This window comes from Schistocerca nitens, chromosome 3 (genome assembly GCF_023898315.1).
Source record: "Schistocerca nitens isolate TAMUIC-IGC-003100 chromosome 3, iqSchNite1.1, whole genome shotgun sequence".
Classification (NCBI taxonomy): Eukaryota; Metazoa; Arthropoda; class Insecta; order Orthoptera; family Acrididae; genus Schistocerca; species Schistocerca nitens.
In genome coordinates this window covers 513,877,750-513,898,284 of record NC_064616.1, presented here as the reverse complement: position 1 = coordinate 513,898,284, position 20,535 = coordinate 513,877,750, and the positions used below count along the sequence as shown (strand labels likewise).

Sequence of the window (20,535 nt, the reverse complement as noted above, 5' to 3'; positions counted from 1 at the left end):
CGCATACACATCCAATTTATCCTGGTGGCTATCCTGCACTGATGGGATATGGAAAAGACATCAAAGCTTGGCAAGCGAGCACCATGGACTTTTATTAAGCAGTGCTTCGTGACTGCACTTTCAGGGCATTCTCTCCTGTCCGTCAGACGATAGCGCATCGTGGTAAAGCGTAGATCACTTCACTCGTGCGACGACGGTTGGAAGGGACCCTTGTCAGATCCTGCACCCGTGACCATATGCCTCACGAAACGCCATCGATGCACCACCTCCTCACAGAACGCCGTCGTCGTCGTGGAGCTCTCATCTACGACCTCGCCGATGTGGAAGGATGACGATACACTACGCGATGCCCTATTGGTCACGCTTTCTATTCTCATTTCCGCCGGCTGTACGCTGCCGTCCCACATCCCTCGACCTTAATTGAGGAGGTAGCTGCACTGACTGTCAACACCAGGCCTGAGGATGTGGCTCAAGAACTTCAGGAACAAGTGACCTTCGATGAAGTCCTAGATGCTATCAAAGTGGGAGCTGCCAAGTCCCCTGGACCTGACGGCCTCCCCCTCGAATTTTACAAGTGTTGTAGTTATCTTTTGATACCGACTTGGACGTCCATCTGTCGTGAATTGATGTCACCCACGACGACGATCCCAGCCACCTTCCTTGATGGGGTCATTATCCTGGTCCCTAAGCCACATGGGCGATCACGGATCTATGATTACTGGACCATCACTCTAATCAACAGTGACATGAAAATTTTTACCCGATTGTTGGCCTCACGACTCAATAAGGCAGCAAGATACATCACCTCCCTTGATCAGATTTCGCTGGGCGGTGACAACAACATCCATAAGGCCCTTTACCGTTACAAGGACATGATCGCGCTCGCGTGGTCGCAACATTTACCTGGCGCAGTAGCATCGCTTGACTTCAGTCAGGCATTCGACCGTGTCGACCATACCTTTCTGAAATCGGTTCTCCAACACATGGGTTTCCCGGCCCGTATAGTAACAGTGGTAATGCAGCTCTTGAGCGGGGTGACTTCAAGAATATTCTGTAATGGTCGCCTCACTGCACCTCTAGCGATCGAGCGCTCTGTCCGACAGGGTTGCCCACTTTCCACGATACTGTATGCTTTGGTCCCTACTCGAGGGGCTTCGCCAACGCCTGGTCAGCATGACATTACATGGGCACCGCTTCTGTTGTACTGCCTATGCTGACGATCTAGTCCTCTACCTCCGCAATGAAGACGATGTTCGCGCGGCTCGGACTTGGGTGACGACGTATGGGGAAGAATCGGGCAGTTCTCTTAGCATTTCCAAATCGAAGGTTCTGCTCATTGGTGAGCGTCTACCTGAGAGATATGTCGCTCCTCTAAGTGTGGCCACTAGTGTCCGCTGTTTGGGCATTGATTTTATGAATGACCTCCGTGGTTGAGTAGAGATCTCCTCCAAACTATCAGGGCTGGCCTTATGGACCACCGCCTTAGATCCCTCGACATTGTACAGCGTGCGCAATACGTGAATTTTTACCACGCATCACGCATCCCCCATGTGGCACAAGTGTTCCCGGTTCCGATTACCCTCGCGCGTCGTATGTTGATGGCGATGGGATCCTTTGTCTGTACTGGGATGTTATTTAAAGTTCAATATTACTCCCTTGCCCTCCGCTGGAGCGTGGTGGAGTGGGCTTATTCTTTGTGCCAGACAAATGGTTCAAATGGCTCTGAGCACTATGGGACTCAACTTCTCAGGTCATTAGTCCCCTAGAACTGAGAACTAGTTAAACCTAACTAACCTAAGAACATCACACACATCCATGCCCGAGGCAGGATTTGAACCTGCGACCGTAGCGGTCTCGCAGTTCCAGACTGCAGCGCCTAGAACCGCACGGCCACTTCGGCAGGCTGTGCCAGACAGAGTTACGGCACTTTTTGTTAGCTCCCAACAGAAAGTCTGGCGTCGCTGCCCGACGAGCCTGACCGGACTGCTTTTGCATGAATACGCGCCAGTCTCCATGTCAACCTCAGTGATGTTATCAGACATTCCACCCCCCCCCCCCCCCTTATATCGCCGTCGGCACTTCTTTCTTGAATTAAGTTACATCCTGCACTCCTTACCCCTTCCACGTATACTCCAGACAAAGGCTGTACACGACACATTACAAATGTATCGCACCCCCAACCCCATCGAACACAAGTTTCTTAAGATCATATGGCGTCGTGTGTGGAAAGTGGTGCATGCTGGTTATCTCGACACCAGCGTTCAGTTCACCTGGTATATCACCGTCAATGGCAAACAGATCAACCAGTTTCGTTTGCACCGCATCCGCCTCGCTGACACACCCCTCTGTTTTCTCTCTGGTGTGGAGGACACAGACGCTTATCGATTCTCATGTGGTCCGTCGTCTGACGTCTGAAAGCTCGCCCAGAGTATCTTGGCTTTCCTTACCCGACAGACACCTGCTCAGACGACTTTCCTGACGCTTTTATTCCCGGATGTTATTCATTACCCCGCAACAAAAACTAACGCTGTGGATGGGATACGCGGTCATACGGTCCGCTACCTTTTTGGCCCCGATGAGAAATCAGAACTAGGCTATTGGACGTACCTTAACGATCGACAGTGTGCAATTGTTCGCAACCCCAGATAAAAGCAGTTCTTTCCAATTTTCTACGGAGCGCCTATCATGACCTGCCTTCCAGTTGGAACGTCCAAGCCATGAGATGCTGATGCTTTTTTGCTGACATGATGTTCTGAACACACTACAAACGGAGTCTCCATTAAAATTTAGAGAAGACACGTTTGGATGTTCCGCCAATCGGAAGGCGCTAGCGACTCCTGGAATTCTGGTACATAGAGTAAAATAATAAAAAAAATTAATAAATAAGAAGAATAAAAAAATAATAAAATAAAAACAAATAAATAAATAGAAGGAAATAAAAATACACATACAAAAAACGCAAAAACAAAAATGCAAAAAACTAAAAAAACAAAAGCCCTTACACAACTACTTTCGTTTTCATCGCTACATTCTATGTTCTTGCCCCCTACTTTCTTTCTTTCCTACACCCCTGTAGTAATAGGTTAGTTGTTTTGGGATAGGCGTAGATAGGCGCTAACGCCTGAAGAGGTGCATTATATTTTATTTTATTTATTTATTTTCCTTTTTTTAGGACACAAGTGGCGGTGGCAAGTAGAGATTTTTTTGTAGTTTCTATTTTCTGTCCAGGGACGTGAAAAAAAGTGCTTAAGACGGCCGCTCGCGTAGAGTGGAAAAACCAGGTTCGAGTCCCGGTCCGGCACAAATTTTTATGTACCACTAACAAATTGTGCAGATCATGTCTAATCATATTCGGAAATGTGAATACGTTTCTTCTAATTGTAAATGCCTCTCCTTGTTTTTCAGTACAACAGGTTCCTCACTGTGCCTTCAGTGTACAGTCTTACAATACAAACAAAGTCAATGAAGACACTAATCACCTACCGTTTTTCACATAGGCACACAAGCGTCTTCATCAGCTTATTACTTACAGTGCGTGGTGAAACACAGATTAGAATAAAGGTGAGAAAGATCTGAAGCTAATTCCAAGTATACAACATTCTAAATTTCCCCTCGCTTACCTTAAAGTTATGGTTGCCCTTGCGGCTCGCCTCTTTTCGAAATGCATAAAATATGCATGTGCATACGCATAGAACAAATGTGTGTGGTGGACTGGATCACTGGGGTATTTCATTGCCATACACAAAGAAGACGGACGGTATAACTGTTTAATGACACGTCGAAAATTATATGATTATAGATGGAATGCAGGCACACAACGGACACTGACAGGACAGGAAATTGCTGCACTCTTTCTGAAGAGACATGCGCGCCGGATTAGATTTATATGGTTTGCTACAACAACCAGCGGGATGTAATCTACAGGTTTTCTGGTTCATTTGTCGAGTCGAGACTAATTCTGGGCTGGTTCCCATCGTAACGTCAAAGACCAAACACTGAGCTAAATTTCGAAAACACATAGATCAAAGTTTACAAGATTCGCAGACATATCGCAAACGAATTTCATTTTTTAGGATAACAGACGAAGGTGGCCCTAGGTACGGTTTCGGCCCGTAGAATTAAAATAACTTCCACATGGCTGCTTGCGATGCATTGTTGGGCGCTGGCACAAGTGGGACACCCGCTGCAGAAGACAAATGTATCCATTGAGAACTGTTAAAGAAGCTGCGTCTTCCTAACTTATGTGAACACCACCCCCCTCCCCCCCCCGTCTCTCTCTCTCTCTCTCTCTCTCTCTCTCTCTCTCTCTCTCTCTCTCTCACACACACACACACACACACACACACAACACAGGCAAGGCGTGACCGAAAGTATCCAGAACCTATCCGAAATTGGACTAACTTTTCCCTTGGGTTTGTCTCGTGCTTCGTCCTTACTATAACCTTCGAAAGTCACAGGCAAAGATGAGCTTAATTTTTCCTATACAACGGGTGTCTCTTCATAGTGGGGAGCAACAGTAAGAGAATATTGGTCATGGTGCTCTTTCATACGGTCTACGTACGCTATCACTACGTTTCATGTGCTACATAACTTCGTTGTGTGTACAACACTCTTCTTGCAACATTAAAATGATTTTCAATAATATACACTGAAGTGACAAAGGTCACAGAATGGCGATATACACATGCACACATGGCGGTGGTATCGCGTACAAATGGCATAAAAGGGCAGTGCATTGGCGGACCTGTCATTTTTACTCAGGTGATTCATATGGAAAGGTTTCCGACGATTTTATGGTTGCACGACGAGAATTAAAAGACTGTACGGAGATGGGAATTATAGACAACTGTGAAGGTGGTTCGATGAACCCTCTGCCAGGCACTTAAATGTGATCTGCGGAGTATCCATGTAGATGTAGATGGAATGGCAGTTGGAGCTAGACATATGGGACATTTCATTTCGGATATCGTTAGAGAATTCAATATTCCAAGATCCACAGTGTCAAGAGTGTGCCGAGAATACCAAGTTGCAGCCATTACTATCACCACTGACAACGCAATGCCGATGACCTTCACTTAACGACCGAGAGCAGCGGCGTTTGCGTAGAGTTGTCAGTCGTAACATACAAGCAACACTGCGTCAATAACTGCAGAAATCACTGTGGGAAGTGCGATGAACGTATCTGTTAGGACAGTGCGACGAAATTTGCCTTTAATGGGCTCTGGCAGCAGGAGACTGACGCGAGTGCTTTTGCTAACAGCACGACATCATCTGCAGCGCCTCTCCTGGGCTCGTGACCATATCAGTTGGACCATTGACTGGAAAACCGTGGCCTGGTCAGATGAGTCGCGATTTCAGCTGATGGTAGTGTTCGTGTGTGGCGCAGATCGCACGAAGCCATGGATCCAGCTTATTAACAAGGGACTTTCAAAGCTGGTAGTGGCTCCTAATGGTGTGGGCTTTGTTTACATGGAATGGACTGGGTGGTCCAACTGAACCGATAATTGACTGGGAATGTTTATATTCGGCTAATTGGAGATCATTTGATGCCATTCATGAACTTCATGTTCCCAAACAACGATGGATGACAATGCACCATTTCACCAGACCAAAATAGTTCGCGATTGGTGTGAAGAAAATTCTGAACAGTTCGAGAGAATGATTAGCTACCCATATCGCCCGTCATGAATCCCATCGAGAGGTGAGTTTGTGTACAAAATCCTGCATCAGCGACAATTTCACAATTATGGACGGCTATAGCTGCAGCATGGCTCAATATTTCTGCAGAGGACTTCGAACGACTTGTTGAATCCATGCCATGCTACACTACGCAGGCTGAATGGAGGTCCTACACGATATTAGGAAGTTTCTCAGGACTTTTATCACCTGCAGTGTAGATAAGAAGTTACACAAATTTCTAACTATTAACAAAACAATACTAAAATGTGATGAGCAACAGAAATGTAAAACCACCGTCACGATAAGCATAAACAGAATAATCTCGCAATTACAAAACATTGTGTAGCGCGATGTGGTGATAGTTCCTACGCTATTCAGCACTCAGTAATCAACCGAGGGCCCTGGCCGAAGTGCTCAGATAAAATGACTTCGCCTCCAAATATACCAATCAAAACCATTGCGCGCCGTTGATTTTTTCCTCGAGAGCAAGTTGGAATCAGCAACACATGGAGGAAGAAAAAATATTTAGTAAGAGAACATTCCTATGGAGGCATGAGTTATCTTAGAAATGATACAATGATACATGGGCACCAACAGTTGGATGTAAATCGATGCTGCACTCAACGGGTGACGGAAAAGTCCTAAGGGGAAAAAGACGTGTGTATTACTGCAGCAGGAGAGTTGGGGTGTAGTGTGCAAGGACCGAATTTAAAAAAAACTGAGCTGTAGATCCTTCTCTAATGACCTTATTCTCGAAGAGGCATAAAGCTTTAATCTACCGTGCTTCCTTTTTCTCATAGATTTCCCCGTCTACCTGATTATGTGTTTTACAAATTTGTAAATTTCGCTGAAATCTTTGAGAAAAGACGTTATAATGTACAGCCTTTGACATGAAACCTGGCCGCCAGTCGGATGCCGCAGAGACTAATCCGAGTAGTCCGCTTAAGGTGTCAGTACAACTGGCCAACCCTCATAATTCAGGAAGTGGTGTCTTCTGCTTGACGCGTTGTAATGTTGTATCTGTTCCAGGTTTAGTGGCAAACGTCGCGCAACGTACACGCAAAGTAGCGAGTTTGAGGACACTATTAAAAGTATCGGTCTGGTGGAAACTAAAACATGATGTGCTTCATTTTCTAACCCATCAGTAATACCAAAGCCTTTCAGAAGTGTTTCCGTGAAAGAGCTCATGACTGAGAACATTTTACACTCGAGTGTTCCCTCGCGATTCAGCGGCCACCGAACACCGTTCCCCTAACGTCGGGCTGCGTCCACTCAATTGATCGTAACGCGGCGCACATTGAGCTCGTTTCTGCTATCGCACTGGCAAATATAAAATTGTCTAATATTGTAGTTTGATTTTCGGTGCGAAATAACTTCTATAAGCCTAGTTAACAAGGTGTAGTTACACAAGACACGTTGGTTGCTACGAGTGTATTTATCAATTGTCATTTTTTTATTTGAAGTTCTGTAAGGAGCAGTCAGGTGAAAACGAGACAGATAAAAAAAAGCAAGTACACTGTTCATTGTTTCAAAATAATCGCCGTAACTGTTAATATATTTGTCCCACTGTGAGACAAGATGACTATCCACTGACTTATCTCTGAACAGGACATGACGGAACAAGCTAGAAGATCTTGATTTCAAATCAGCAATGCTTGCATACTATATAGTGTGGCAGCATCTGAGATACATAATATCAGAAAACTTAAATCGAACGAGGTTCCACACTTCTACAGGAGTATCTGTGAGTCGATCCGAAATGACACAGCAATGCGACAACTCATTACAAGTGGATAGTTTTTCGTTAACGGTGTTTCAGGATGAGAATCTTAAATCGCACCGATTCACATCAGGTACCGATAAATACTGAGATCACGGAACTCCAGTACTCACATACATTAGTATTTTTACAGAATAGACAGCGCTACAATAGGCAGCAACGATACTTGCTTCTGAGAACGTGAGGACAATTTGGAACCAACCTCCGCCCTGGTACTCCTATGTCAGTTATCAGTACTGATGGTAAAGGCACCAGGCATTTGAGCAAAGTACGCTGCATTGTCGCTTCGAGAGAGTTGTTGATACTTACGTGAGCGCTAGGAGTGAGACAATACCAGACGGCTCCTAAGGAAAGCTAAGTCTTAAAATTCATCTACCTTTATGCGTCCACAAAACTAAAACGTGATTCAGCTCTGAATCTGCTAAAGCAAAGTAGTCAGTGGAAAGAGGACCATAATGCAACATAAAGTAATTCCGTTCGTTTCTGTGTTATATATGTGACAAGCTTCCTGTGCTTTCATGAAATACAGTGTTGTAATCATTTACACGTATAAATAGTCCGTAAGTCACCGTAAGGTGCACAGTGGAGGTTGCGTTGTACCACTACTAGTCATTTCCTTTCCTCTTCCATTTTCCCAGAATTCTCCCAACAAACAAAAGTCGAACATATGACCTCCCTACTACTCGTTCCATTTGATATCGTTATGCAAGTTTACACCTTGGTATTCGAGCTCCGGTACTGTGTCAAGCAGTACACTACTAATACTGTATTCGAACATTACGGAATTGTTTTTCCGACTCATTTGGATTAACTTACATTTTTCTCAGTCTGGAGCAAGCTATCATAAATCACACCAACTAGAGATTCTGTCTTGTAAGTCATCCTGTATTCTGTCTATATGCCTCGGTACAAGCCCTAATTTCTGTTATCTTGCCTTCACGGTCCCTACGCGAAATGGACGTTGGTGCCAGTCGAATCTATCTTCCGTCAGCTGCAAATCCCAGTTCTCTACATTTTCTCAATAGCATTTCGGGAAAAGGACGTCATCTTCCCTCCAGGGATTCCCGTTTGAGTGCCCGAAGCATCTTCGTAACATTCGCGTATTTATCAAACCTACCGGTAACAAATCTAGCAGCGCTCCTCTGAACTGCTTCAATGTCTTTATTTAATCCAACCTGGTGAAGATCCCCAACACACAAGCAGTACTCAAGAATGGGTCGCATTAGAGTTCTATACGGTCTCCTTCACAGATGAACCACACTTTCACAGAATTATCCCAACAAACAAAAGTCGGCCATTCGATCTCCGTGCTACTCGTTCCGTTTTTATCGCTATGCAACTTTACGCCAAGGTATTCAAGCGTCGTGACTGTGTGAAGCAACACTCCACTAATACTGTCTTCGAACATTACAGAATTGTTTTTCACACTCATCTGGATTAACTTACATTTTTTTTTAGTCTGGAGCAAGCTGTCATTCATCACACCAACTAGAAATTCTGTCTAAGTGATTCTGTACCCTCCTGCAGTCACTCAACGTCGATACTTTCCCGTATACTACAGAATCGTGAGAAGACAGTAACACATTGCTGCTCACCCTATCCGTCAAATCGTTTATGTATATTGAGATCAAAAGCGACCCTATCACACATGCATGGGTTCTATTTCTTAATAAGCCTTGGAGCCACTCACATATCTGGGAACTTATTCCATATGCTCGGACCTTCCTTAATAGTTTGTAGTGGGGCTTCGTGTAAAATGATTTTCGAAAATCTAGGAATGTGGAATCTGCCTGTTGCCCTTCATCCACGGTTGGCAGCATATGGTGTGGGACAAGGAAAACCTGAGTTTCGCACGAGCGATACTTTCTAAATCCATGCTGATTTTTGGACAGAAACTTTTCTGTCTCAAGAATGTTTATATTACTCGAAGTCAGAATATGCTCAAGGATTTCGCAGAAAACTAATGTTCAGGAAATTTTTCTGTAATCTGCGGGTCCGTTCTTTTACCCTTCTTATGTTCAGGAGTTACCTGCACTTTTTTTGCAGTGGCTTGGGATTTTGCATTCTGCGAGAGATTCGAGTTAAATGCAAGATAAAAAAAATGGCTCTGAGCACTATGGGACGTAACTTCTAAGGTCATCAGTACCCTAGAACGTAGAACTACTTAAACCTAACTAACCTAAGGACATCACACACATCCATGCCCGAGGCAGGATTCGAACCTAAGACCGTAGCGGTCGCGCGGTTCCAGACTGTAGCGCCTAGAACCGCTCGGCCACCCCGGCCGGCTAAATGCAAGATAAGTAAGGGGCAAATGCCGTACAGTACTCCCTGTAAAGCCGAACTGGGATTCCATCCGGACCTGGCGACTTATTTGTTTCCAACTCTTTCAGTTGTTGTTCTACGCCAGGGATGCCTGTTACCATGTTCTCCACACGGGAGTCTATGAGACGGTCAGCCGACAGTATGGAAATTTAAAACTTCAGCTTTTCTTTTGCTGTCTTCTATTGCGATACCAGACTGGTCGACGAACAGGATCAACAGCTTATCTCCTCTTTCCAGTATAAATACTCTCCCAGCTTTCTTGATGGACTTATTAATTTCAGTAACCATCATCGCTGTGGTGACATCAGGATTACCAATCCCTGTTTCTATATAGGCTGCCAATAAGGTCAGGCCTGTTTGTAGCTACATGGTGAAAAATATTTCCGTTGAGTGTCAGTTATCGAACTATCTGCTGAATACAGTTTTCGAAACTCATATTCACAGCTACTTCGAAGACTGTCTGTCCTAACCACCCGCAATAAATCCACAGACGCCCTAGTTAATACTCGGCAGGTTAAAGTCGCCTCCCACTAATATTGCATGATACGTGTACTTCCGCGCTACTGAGCATTGACCTTTAAATGATTCTACGACTATTACGGCCGAATCAGGTGGTGGGTGGAAACAGCCGATGATTAACTTGAGTTCAACTAGGCCATTAACTGTGTCCGGATAACTTCATAATCAGACTTAGTTTCAACGTCGATTGACACGGTATTTTAATCGACTGCAATGAACGCTCCCTCTCCTATGGCATCTAATGTGTCTTTTCGACATACGTTCCATGCCTTGATAAAAATTTCGGACTTTTTTGCTTCCGGTTTCATCTACTTCTCGATCCAGCGAATAATTTGAGCACAACTTTCCTGGAGGGCTGTAAATTCAGGAACTGTGGTACGAATGCTTCGGCAATTTACTGTTAAAATTTTTGCAGCCAAAGTATCTTCTGTTTGTACGCGATCTGATTTCGTTCTTTGCGTATCGACTGGCGATCTTTCATCAGAGGACTTTATACTATTGCCATGCCTTAAAATACCCCATATATGACGAAAATTTATCATAATATAACATATCCTCTTCCTCCAGAAAAATTCTTTACGCACGATACCCCGACTGTCGAAAAAACAAATCAGCACTGTTTTTATCGTTGATTTGCTCATCCGAGTCTTTTCCGGTAGAGGAGATGTCGCAGTGTCCCACTCCTCACTTTGTCGCTTTGTCTCAGGATCAAACTAAAAAATCCAGTATTCATCACCAGTGAGCACACGACTCAACCATTCGAAGTCATTGGCAATCCTCTCAGGAAGATCAACGCACACGTTTGTTCTATTGTCCTTCTCTTCTCAAGAAGATCAACGCACACGTTTCTTCAATTGTCTTTCTGCTAAGTTGTGACGTTTTTCAGCACCATTTTGCCACAACCTTTCGCATGTGCGAACATTCGGTCGAAATTTGATGTACGGTGAAAGTGTTTAAATTTAACAGGTCACCTATAATCCTTACTGTTAAACGTCGGTCTGATCTCACAAGAGCACGCATACGTTCGACGTTTTCGTCGATGTTTGAAGCTGACTGTCTCCCTGGGCAATGTTCATCTTTAATTTGTTCTCGGTCTTCCAAGACCGATTTGTGCCAGAGAAAAACTTATGGTTTTGATACGGAATTTCCACATAGGCCTGTTTCAACTTTTCAGGGGTCACATTCGCGCATTCCCTATCTATCTATGTATTAAACTGGGGACCTACAAAAGACGGAGGAGCGTCGTCTCGCCGTAGCCCTCAGTGGTTCACAACCCCACAACAGGCCACACCAGTCCATCCCCTCCCCCCCCCCCTCCCCCCGGGAACGTCTTATACCAGGCGAGTGTAATTCCAAATTTTTGCATAGTAGAATAATTATGGTGTACGCGTACGTGGAAACGGTGTTTGCGCAGCAATCGCTGACACAGTGTAACTGAGGCGGAATAAGGGGAACCAGCCCGCATTCGCCGAAGTAGATGGAAAACCGCCTTAAAAACCATCCACAGGTTGACCGGCACACCGGACCTCGACACTAATCCGCTGGGCTGCTTCGTGCCGGGGACCGGCACGCCTTCCTGCTCGGGAAGCAGCGCGTTAGACCGCACGGCTATCTGGGCGAGCGAATTCCCTAAGTTAAACATACAAATTGCTAGCATAGCGTTGCTCTAAATTCTGTTGTTCCATTTTCGTAACATATAACAAGAACACAATTTCACTGATGACTTTCTCAAGAATCACGCGATGGCTGTACGGAGTTGAAACTCGGACTGAGCATCTGGATGGGATGAACACATCGGTCTACACAAGTAGAACAACATAGTGTTGCCAGATCGCTTGCAGTGTTGTTAGTCTCATTACTATTCTCAGACAACTCGTGGCTCCGCACTGTCGCCTAATGAACAAAATAAGAAACTTCGGATTATCAGACCAGCTGCTTGATAGAATTGCAGAGTTTCTGGCAAACAGAACCCAACATGTCATTCTAAACGTACAGAAATCTTCAAACGTTACTGTATCATCTAGTGTACCCCAACAGAGAATTATTCAAATGGTTCAAATGTCTCTAAGTACTATGGGACTTAACATCTGAGGTCATCGGTCCCCTAGACTTAGAACTACTTAAACCTAACTAACCTAAGGACATGACACAAATCGATACCCGAGGCAAGATTCGAAGCTGCGACCGTAGTAGCAGCGCTGCTCCGGACTGAAGCGCCTAGAACCGCTCGGCCACAGCGGCCGGCAACAGAGAGTTACAGGACCATTACTTTTAACAGTACTTATTAAAGACCAAGTTCCATGAGGCTCTTCGTGTTGTTGTACACTGAGAAGTCGCAATGGTAGGAAAGTGTACCGAAATACAAGAAGACATACAATGCATCGATCGCTTCCCACGGCCGGGTTCCCGGGTTCGATTCCCGGCGGGGTCAGGGATTTTCTCTGCCTCGTGATGACTGGGTGTTGTGTGATGTCGTTAGGTTAGTTAGGTTTAAGTAGTTCTAAGTTCTAGGAGACTGATGACCATAGATGTTAAGTCCCATAGTGCTCAGAGCCATTTGAACCATTTTGAACAATGCATCGAAGCTTGGTGCAGGGACTGGCAGTGGACCTTCGACGTACATAAATCTAACGTATTGCGCATACATAAACAGAAAGACCCATTATTGTACGATATCACGATTTGCGGAACAATCACTGGAAGCAGTCACATCCATAAAATATCTAGGAGTATGCGTACGGAGCGATTTAAAGTGGAAAGACCACATCAAACTAACCGCAGACAAGGAAGATGGCACACCGAGATTAATTGGGAGAATGTGTAGTCTGCCCACAAAAGAGGTAGCTTACAAAACCTCCTTTCGACCAATTTTTGAATAGTGCTCGTCAGTCTGGGATCCGTACCAAGTAGGATTGATGAAGGGTATAGAGAAGATCCACAGAAGAGCAGCGAGTTTCGTTACAGGTTTATTTAGAAAGCGCGGTAGCGCCACGGAGATGCTCAGCCAACTCCGGTGGTAGACGCTCCGAGGGAGGAGTTCTGCATCGTGGAGTAGATTACCGGTATAAGACTGAGAGGGTACGTTCCTAGAAGAGTTAATCAGTATATTGCTGCCACCTAGGATTATCTCTCAATAAGACTAAGACGGTTAAATTAAAAAGATTAGAGCTCACACGAAGGCTTACCAACAACCGTTCTTCCCGTGCACCATTCACTACTGGAACACTGATACAGTGAAGCGATAGTGATACACAAAGTAACTTCCGCCACATACCGTAAGGTGGCTTGCGGATTACAGATGGAAATGTGAATGGATGGGGGTAATCTGTTTCCTATCCTTGTTGGCAAAAACCTCACACATGATACATCACCAATAAAGCGCATCGGCCTAAGCAATTTCGAGGTAGTGAGAACGTCACTCGAACACATTTCATCAAAGTCATTCACCTTATCGTTCATCAACAGTTCCAACACACACCATGCCGCTTTTGCGCAGCACCAGCATTTTCACTGCACTACACGGATAAGGAGTGCTAAATAGGGTTCCACAAGTTGCGAATACACTAACATCTATTCTTAAAGTGCTTCACTAAACTTACCCAGTTACATTTAACACAGTTCTGTATATACTGATTTACTAGCGGTAAGGGAAAACTATCTGCTGACCACTACTGAAGTTGTAGGTCCCAATAACTATATCGAATTCTATTTGCGAATACTGCAATCGTACTATCGTTGATTCAGTCGTTACGCGGTTGAGCACACATTTCTGTCTGTCTAAACATATTAAGAAAATATGTGAGAGTTCGTGCTGTTGTTGGTCTGACAGTATCGTAAGAGTGCGTTAATATTTCTCCCGAACTGAATCACTTCCTATTCACTAGATTTTATTACAGTGAATTACTCTAAAGTAATTTACACGTTTCCGACTATTAACATTACATTAAAAACACGCTTTTCACTTAATAGCGGCGCCCGTGTTTGCACACCGTGGTCGTCCGTCCCCACGACAGACACACAGACTCACTCAGACCAAGACTGTTAGCGCACAGTCAGCGATTAAGCCCAAATGCAGTTACCCTTCTACTTTATGTACCTTGCGTGGTGACAGTGTCGTGTAGCACGAAACAGTGTGGGCGCGTAATTTCAAATGTTCAAAGATAAGACTATGTCAGAACGATGGTACGCTTACACCCATTGCAAGGTTACAGTAACCTATCATATGATGATTATTATGAGGATATGAATGCAACATGTCCTGTGTTATAAAGTTTATCGCTGACGCAAACAATGCACTTCAGGAAGTACAGCAAACAAAGAGACTAATCGCGCCACTTCTGTGTGAGCCACAGCCTGGTTAGGACTTAAATGTAGATTATCTCTACTCGAAATAATTTCAGAATGCAATCGTGGCACACAGTAATAGTCCTGATGCATATTTATATATGTGGCGAGCAAAGTGAAGTTGCACTCTTCATTAATAAGTAGTGCGTCAGTTAATTTGTACTTCATCAACATGATCTACTCATTGTCCGATCCCAAAGTAGATTACCAAACAGTATAAAGAGGAAACCAACTACCGTCACCGCAGAAGGTGTAAGAGCAGGTGGTACGCTTACAAATGGCGACAGTTGTTCCAGATTGTTGATTCAACGCAGTCTTCGGATGAGTCCGGGAAATTAGCATAGTAATACGCTGCGTGAAACAGCGGCACTTCGTGTAGAACTAAATGCAACATTGTTTAGGAATGATTACAAAAGAAGCTGTGAACTTTGTTAACAAGCTGTAATTCATCGATGACATTTCTAAATTACGTATAAATGTGAATTCTATTTTTTTTTGTTATGGTTTTAGGGCGCAAAACTGCTACGGTCATTAGCGCCCGGTCTGTGACTTAGGAAAAGGTAAAAAAACGAAACTGGAAACCAGCAGCAATGGGAACGAAACTTACAAAATTGTAGAAACTAAAAACAGAAGGAAAGCTTAAAAAACCACTATAAAAGGGGGTTGGTTGTCCCAAAAAAGAGCTTCAAATGACTGACGTCATCTCACTGGCACTAATAAACTCGAGAACACGATCGGCTGAGCGCGTGTCATGTGCTAAAATGGAAGATATATCAGGCGACAGCTGTAGACGGGCGCGTAACGGAGTAAAATAGGGGCACTCAAGTAAAAGGTGTCTTACCGTCCACAGCTGAGAGCAGCGGGGACAGAGTGGGGGAGGATCGCCACTTAAAAGATGTCGATGGCTTAAAAGACAGTGCCCTATCCGGAGTCTAGTTAAAATTACCTCCTCCCGACGACGCGTTCGGGAGGAAGAGGTCCAAGCACAGGGAAGAGCTTTCACGTCCCGCAATTTATTATTGGGAAATGTCGACGAATGTGCGTGCCATAAAAGAGAAACACGACGACATAAAACACCCCGTAGATCAGCGAAGGGAATCATGCGAATAGCTGGCTGAAGAAGAGAGACTGCAGCCTTGGCCGCTATATCAGCCGCCTCATTTCCACAGATACCAACGTGTCCTGGGATCCAGAGGAACGCCACAGAGACGCCCCCCAAGTGAATTCTAATGAATGGTAAGTACGGTGCACATTATTATAATAGCCGATGCAACGAAAAACTGAAGAAAATTGTTTACCAAGGAGGACAGCTGAATATTTCAGCTAATCCAGAACAGACGTTTAAATTAGCTGGTTCCACAAATTTTGAAACAGGAGCCAGTAGCATTTGCTAGTTAGGTTCAATGACAGCAGTTAGTCAGAAAAGGAAAACGAACATTGCTACTGCCCGCACAAACCAAATTAACACTCGGCGCGGTGGGTGATGGGAGCGATAGGAAATGAGGAATAACATCAGCCGCCTCGCCGAGTGTCAACATGGTTTGCGCGTACAGTACCAACCAGTTAATGTTCGAAATACTGCCAGAAATTAAAAACTACTGTCAGGAAATGAGTCAAGACGTTAAATGGAGACGTCAAGAAATTGAAAGAAAAATGCAAGACTGTTACAGTAAACTGTGGATTGGAACTGGTAGTGTCTGACTGTAAATCACCAACAAATTTAATCGAAAGCACGATGATGCACGTTAGTAGCACCAATGCACTCTGGTGGCCGTTCTACCTGTCACAGTGAACTGAAACTCTAGTCATTTACATACCAGTCGATGGTGTGCACATGTACGAAGTTACATTGACAGCCGGCCATGTCTTCTGTGAGCTTCACTTTTTCTGTCAGGAAGTGTAGTTATATGATGAAATATCTATGAACGAGAATCTCACTCTTCACTCAGTCTTCAAAATTAGCCTCTAGCAGTGCTACGTCCTCCAGCTACTCCTGTAGCCAACCAGGCAGGCAGAAACGAATACAGTGCGTTTGTACTGAATTTAATGTTATAGTAGAGATCATAAACATCGCAAACTGCATTGTCACGAGTTTAATATACACTATAAAGTTCAAGATAGTACAAACTGAAACGTACAGTGCACTTCACATGCGAATGTGTTTGATGTAGTTAGTATTTAAGACCCAGCAGATAGAAATACCATGCTACAATGAACACAAACTATAATTTAAAAAGTGTTAGTTGCCATAAAGAGTTACGTAAAAGATCATAACGTTTTCTTACTATGACCGCTTCTAACATACAGCACTCGGAAGGCTACACTGGCACGACGTGTTGGCAGGCAAGCACTGGTAGCCTTTGGGAATTATCCCCGTATGCTAACGTGTCTTTACACTCCCTCCCGCACTACAGGCAGAAGCAAGTAAAGCAAAGCCTCTGAACGTTGCTCCTCTCGTGTCTGCTTGCCAACTGCCAAGGGCGTCGGCACACGCATGCTTATTCTGTGGACCTCACGTGTCGCTCTTCCCCACACTGCACGAGGTCTGGCTGTATAATAGCAGAGTGTACCTCAGTTCAGCGATTCCTTTCAGGATTCAAAACAATGTTAGGGAGGTGTGGTAACAATACAATACTCCAAAGAACACAGGACTTAAGCAACAAGAGATCGCCTGACGCTGCTTATGTACCCAGTAAATATGCTAGTGCAGTACAAAGACTTATCTCATGTATGCCAAACAGAGGATTGTGTATGAAACTGCCAACTTCTCTAAACGATTTAAAACAGTGGAGGTCACTGCAGGTCCCATGTCAACAACCCACGACTTGTTTTCTATGATTATTGGACGAAAACGCAGGTCTGCAGGGTACTAAAATGGCTATCCAGGCAATGCTTCGAGTTTGCCACATAGCTGTATTTTGACCATTTCAATGTATACGGTAGTCACCTTTTAAGTTTTTACAGAAGATCTCTTTGTAGCGCTGCTGAGGTTTAACGACACAGCAATACCAAAATTAAAATTTGTAGTTTTCTTAAACAAAAAATGGCAGTTCATAAATTGGCCGAATAGTTTGTTTATAGTGAGCGTGTTGTAAAAAAAACTGTAAATTTCACTTGAAAGTTGCCGGTGATGACATTTTTATACGATTTTCGCAAAGGCCAAATTCAATAAAAATGCATCGAATCGCTTTGTTCAACTTTTGATAGCCAATCACCTTCAGAAAAATCTGTTTAGTACTGGATAGCAGAACTTCGTGGTGGTTGTGCATCCGTCAGCGATAAATTTTGTGAAGGTCGACTCTTCAGGGCCACGTAGTGTATGAGAGGGAGAATCGCACGTGCATCAACGCGCTCTTGGCTTAAGGGCTCTCCTATTCGACTGTCATGATTTATTTAAAACCCACGTCTGCACTTCGTGCCACCACCGTAAAGCTTATATTTTTCTTGTTGATGTTTATTTCTTCAGAAAGAAAAAGCGTGGGTCTTTGACACAGGATTCTTGGGCTGAGATAGGGCCGGCACCTGTTTTTGTAAAATCTCCGTAAAGATTATATTTTTCTTGTTGACGTTTATTTCTTCAGAAAGAAAAAGCATGGGTCTCTGACACTGGATTCGTGGGCTGAGATTAGGCCGGCACCTGTTTTTGTAAAATTTGTAATTTGTACTTGTGCTCTGAAATGTTCTGATATGGATCTTCCTTACTTGTAATATTTCTTGACCTTTCGTGGTTCCTGGTGTGGTCACGTGGGCCTTATTTCAACTTTTAAGTTTTATATGCGTGTACATTGAGTATTTTCCAGATTGTAAAGCTTTAAATAAGCTTCTACTATCTTCAAACTATATTGTATAAAAATAATGAAATTGTAAGGCAGTTCCCCACAACGTCCACGTTGGCTACGAAAAGGGCGGTAAAGCAAGGGCATGCTTCAGGGCAATAAAGCAGAAGTATTGATAATAACAGCACCACATGAAACGCCCAAAATAGCTGCAAGGGTTCGAGTTACTTTCAGATCGATGCCAATTTCGCTGGCAAGTAAACGCTAGGATGCTTCATAGGATTTTCCGGCCCGGTCTGATACAATGCGGGGGGGGGGGGGGGGGGGGGAAGAGGGGGAGGAATGTTGAATTATGAAACCATATCCTAGCTGCGAGTCAAATGTGGCTGTGCCGCTCAAGTCTCCATACATTCCGTGGACTGGAGGAACTAGTCGTGACCAGGGGGTGTTGTCAGGTGTAAAATGTTCAAATGTGTGTGAAATCTTATGGGACTTAACTGCTAAGGTCATCAGTCCCCAAGCTTACACACTACTTAAGCTAAATTATCCTAAGGACAAACACACACACCCATGCCCGAGGGAGGACTCGATCCTCCGCCAGGACCAGCCGCACAGTTCATGACTGCAGCGCCGAGACCGCTCGGCTAATCCCGCGCGGCAAACAGGTGTAGCGAAGGCACGTGTACAGTGTCTTTGGTCTGATAACAAGGGTTGTTACTCGTCAAGATCATGTCCCACGGTACCACCTTCAAGTTAAATGTGTATTCTAAAATGCTGTAATAAATGCATCAATCAGTCCGGAAGTAAAGTAAGTAAATAAAGCCTTCAAAAATGATAAATGACAGATACTTCCACAGTATCAATGATACCAGCAATGAAGAGCTGCCAAGAGGTTTGCGACATGCTTCACAATTTCAGTTTCCTCGAAGTATGTTCCAAATGTTCATCTACTATATTTATGACCTTTCAGACAGCATTAATACTAATTTCAGACTTTTCGTATATATTGTTATCTGTAATTAAGTATTCACTGAGTAAGCTGGACAGATATTCATTCAGGTCCTGATAATATTTCACAGTGATACACAGATTGACAACTTGCTTTTAAATGTTCATACATGTAACACTGTACACTTCATTAAACGATAAAACCTCGTATCCTGTGGCTACAGTACTCAAGAGTCACAAATGGAGTTAGTCTATTCATACAAATACGTAGGTATAATAATACTCGTATGTAAGAACATGAAATGGAACCGTCGCATTAGCACAGTCGTGGGTAAAGCAGGTGGCAGACTGACCCTCCTTGATACAATTCTAGTGGAATGAGGTCAGCCTACAAAGGAGATTACTCACACGACACTAGTGATAGTGAACCACGTTGTATAAAATTGTTCAAATTTTGGACCGGTACTGAATAGGACTAAAATGGGATGCTCAGAGTGCACAGAGAAGGGCAGCTCAAATGCTCACATGTTTGTTTGACCCATCGAAGCTCATTATGGAGATGCTGAAAAAACTAAAGTAGCAGACACTTGAAGAAAGACGCAAAATATGCCGAGTAAGCTTACTGACAGTGCTTCAGAAACACGATGAATCTAGGAATATACTGCAACCCCTTGCATATCACTCCAGTAGGGATCGCGCTCACAGGCGTTTAAACAGTCATCCTTTCCGCGCTCCAGGCGTGAATGGAGCGGGAAGAAACGCTGAGACGTGGTACAAGGAGAAATATCCCCTGCCATGCACTTCACGGTGGTTTGCAGAATACGGATGCAGATGTAGAAAATCAATTGTAATTCCAAAAATCATGGATTATTTACGCAACACGATTGAAGAGTATCGTCTTGAGACATAAGCATCCTTAGCCAAATTAAAGACTGCAGTATTGTAACTTTCTGGCAGATTAAAACTGTGTGCCCGACCGAGACTCGAACTCGGTACCTTTGCCTTTCGCGGGCAAGTGCTCTACCATCTGAGCTACCGAAGCACGACTCACGCCCGGTACTCACAGCTTTACTTCTGGCAGTACCTCGTCTCCTACCTTCCAAACTTTACAGAAGCTCTCCTGCAGAAGTAAAGCTGTGAGTACCGGGCGTGAGTCGTGCTTCG

The 20,535-nt window shown here is 44.2% G+C and overlaps 1 protein-coding gene across 1 annotated transcript in view; it reads right to left on the bottom strand.

Moving 5' to 3' along the window:
* LOC126248434 (carbohydrate sulfotransferase 5-like) overlaps positions 1-17,104 on the bottom strand; it is a 335,138-nt gene extending 318,034 nt beyond the window's left edge. Inside the window, exon 1 of the mRNA XM_049949410.1 lies at positions 16,933-17,104. The gene's annotated coding sequence lies outside the window, so the exon portion shown is untranslated. The remainder of the gene's footprint in view (positions 1-16,932) is intronic.
* Between the last annotated feature and the right edge of the window lie 3,431 nt (positions 17,105-20,535).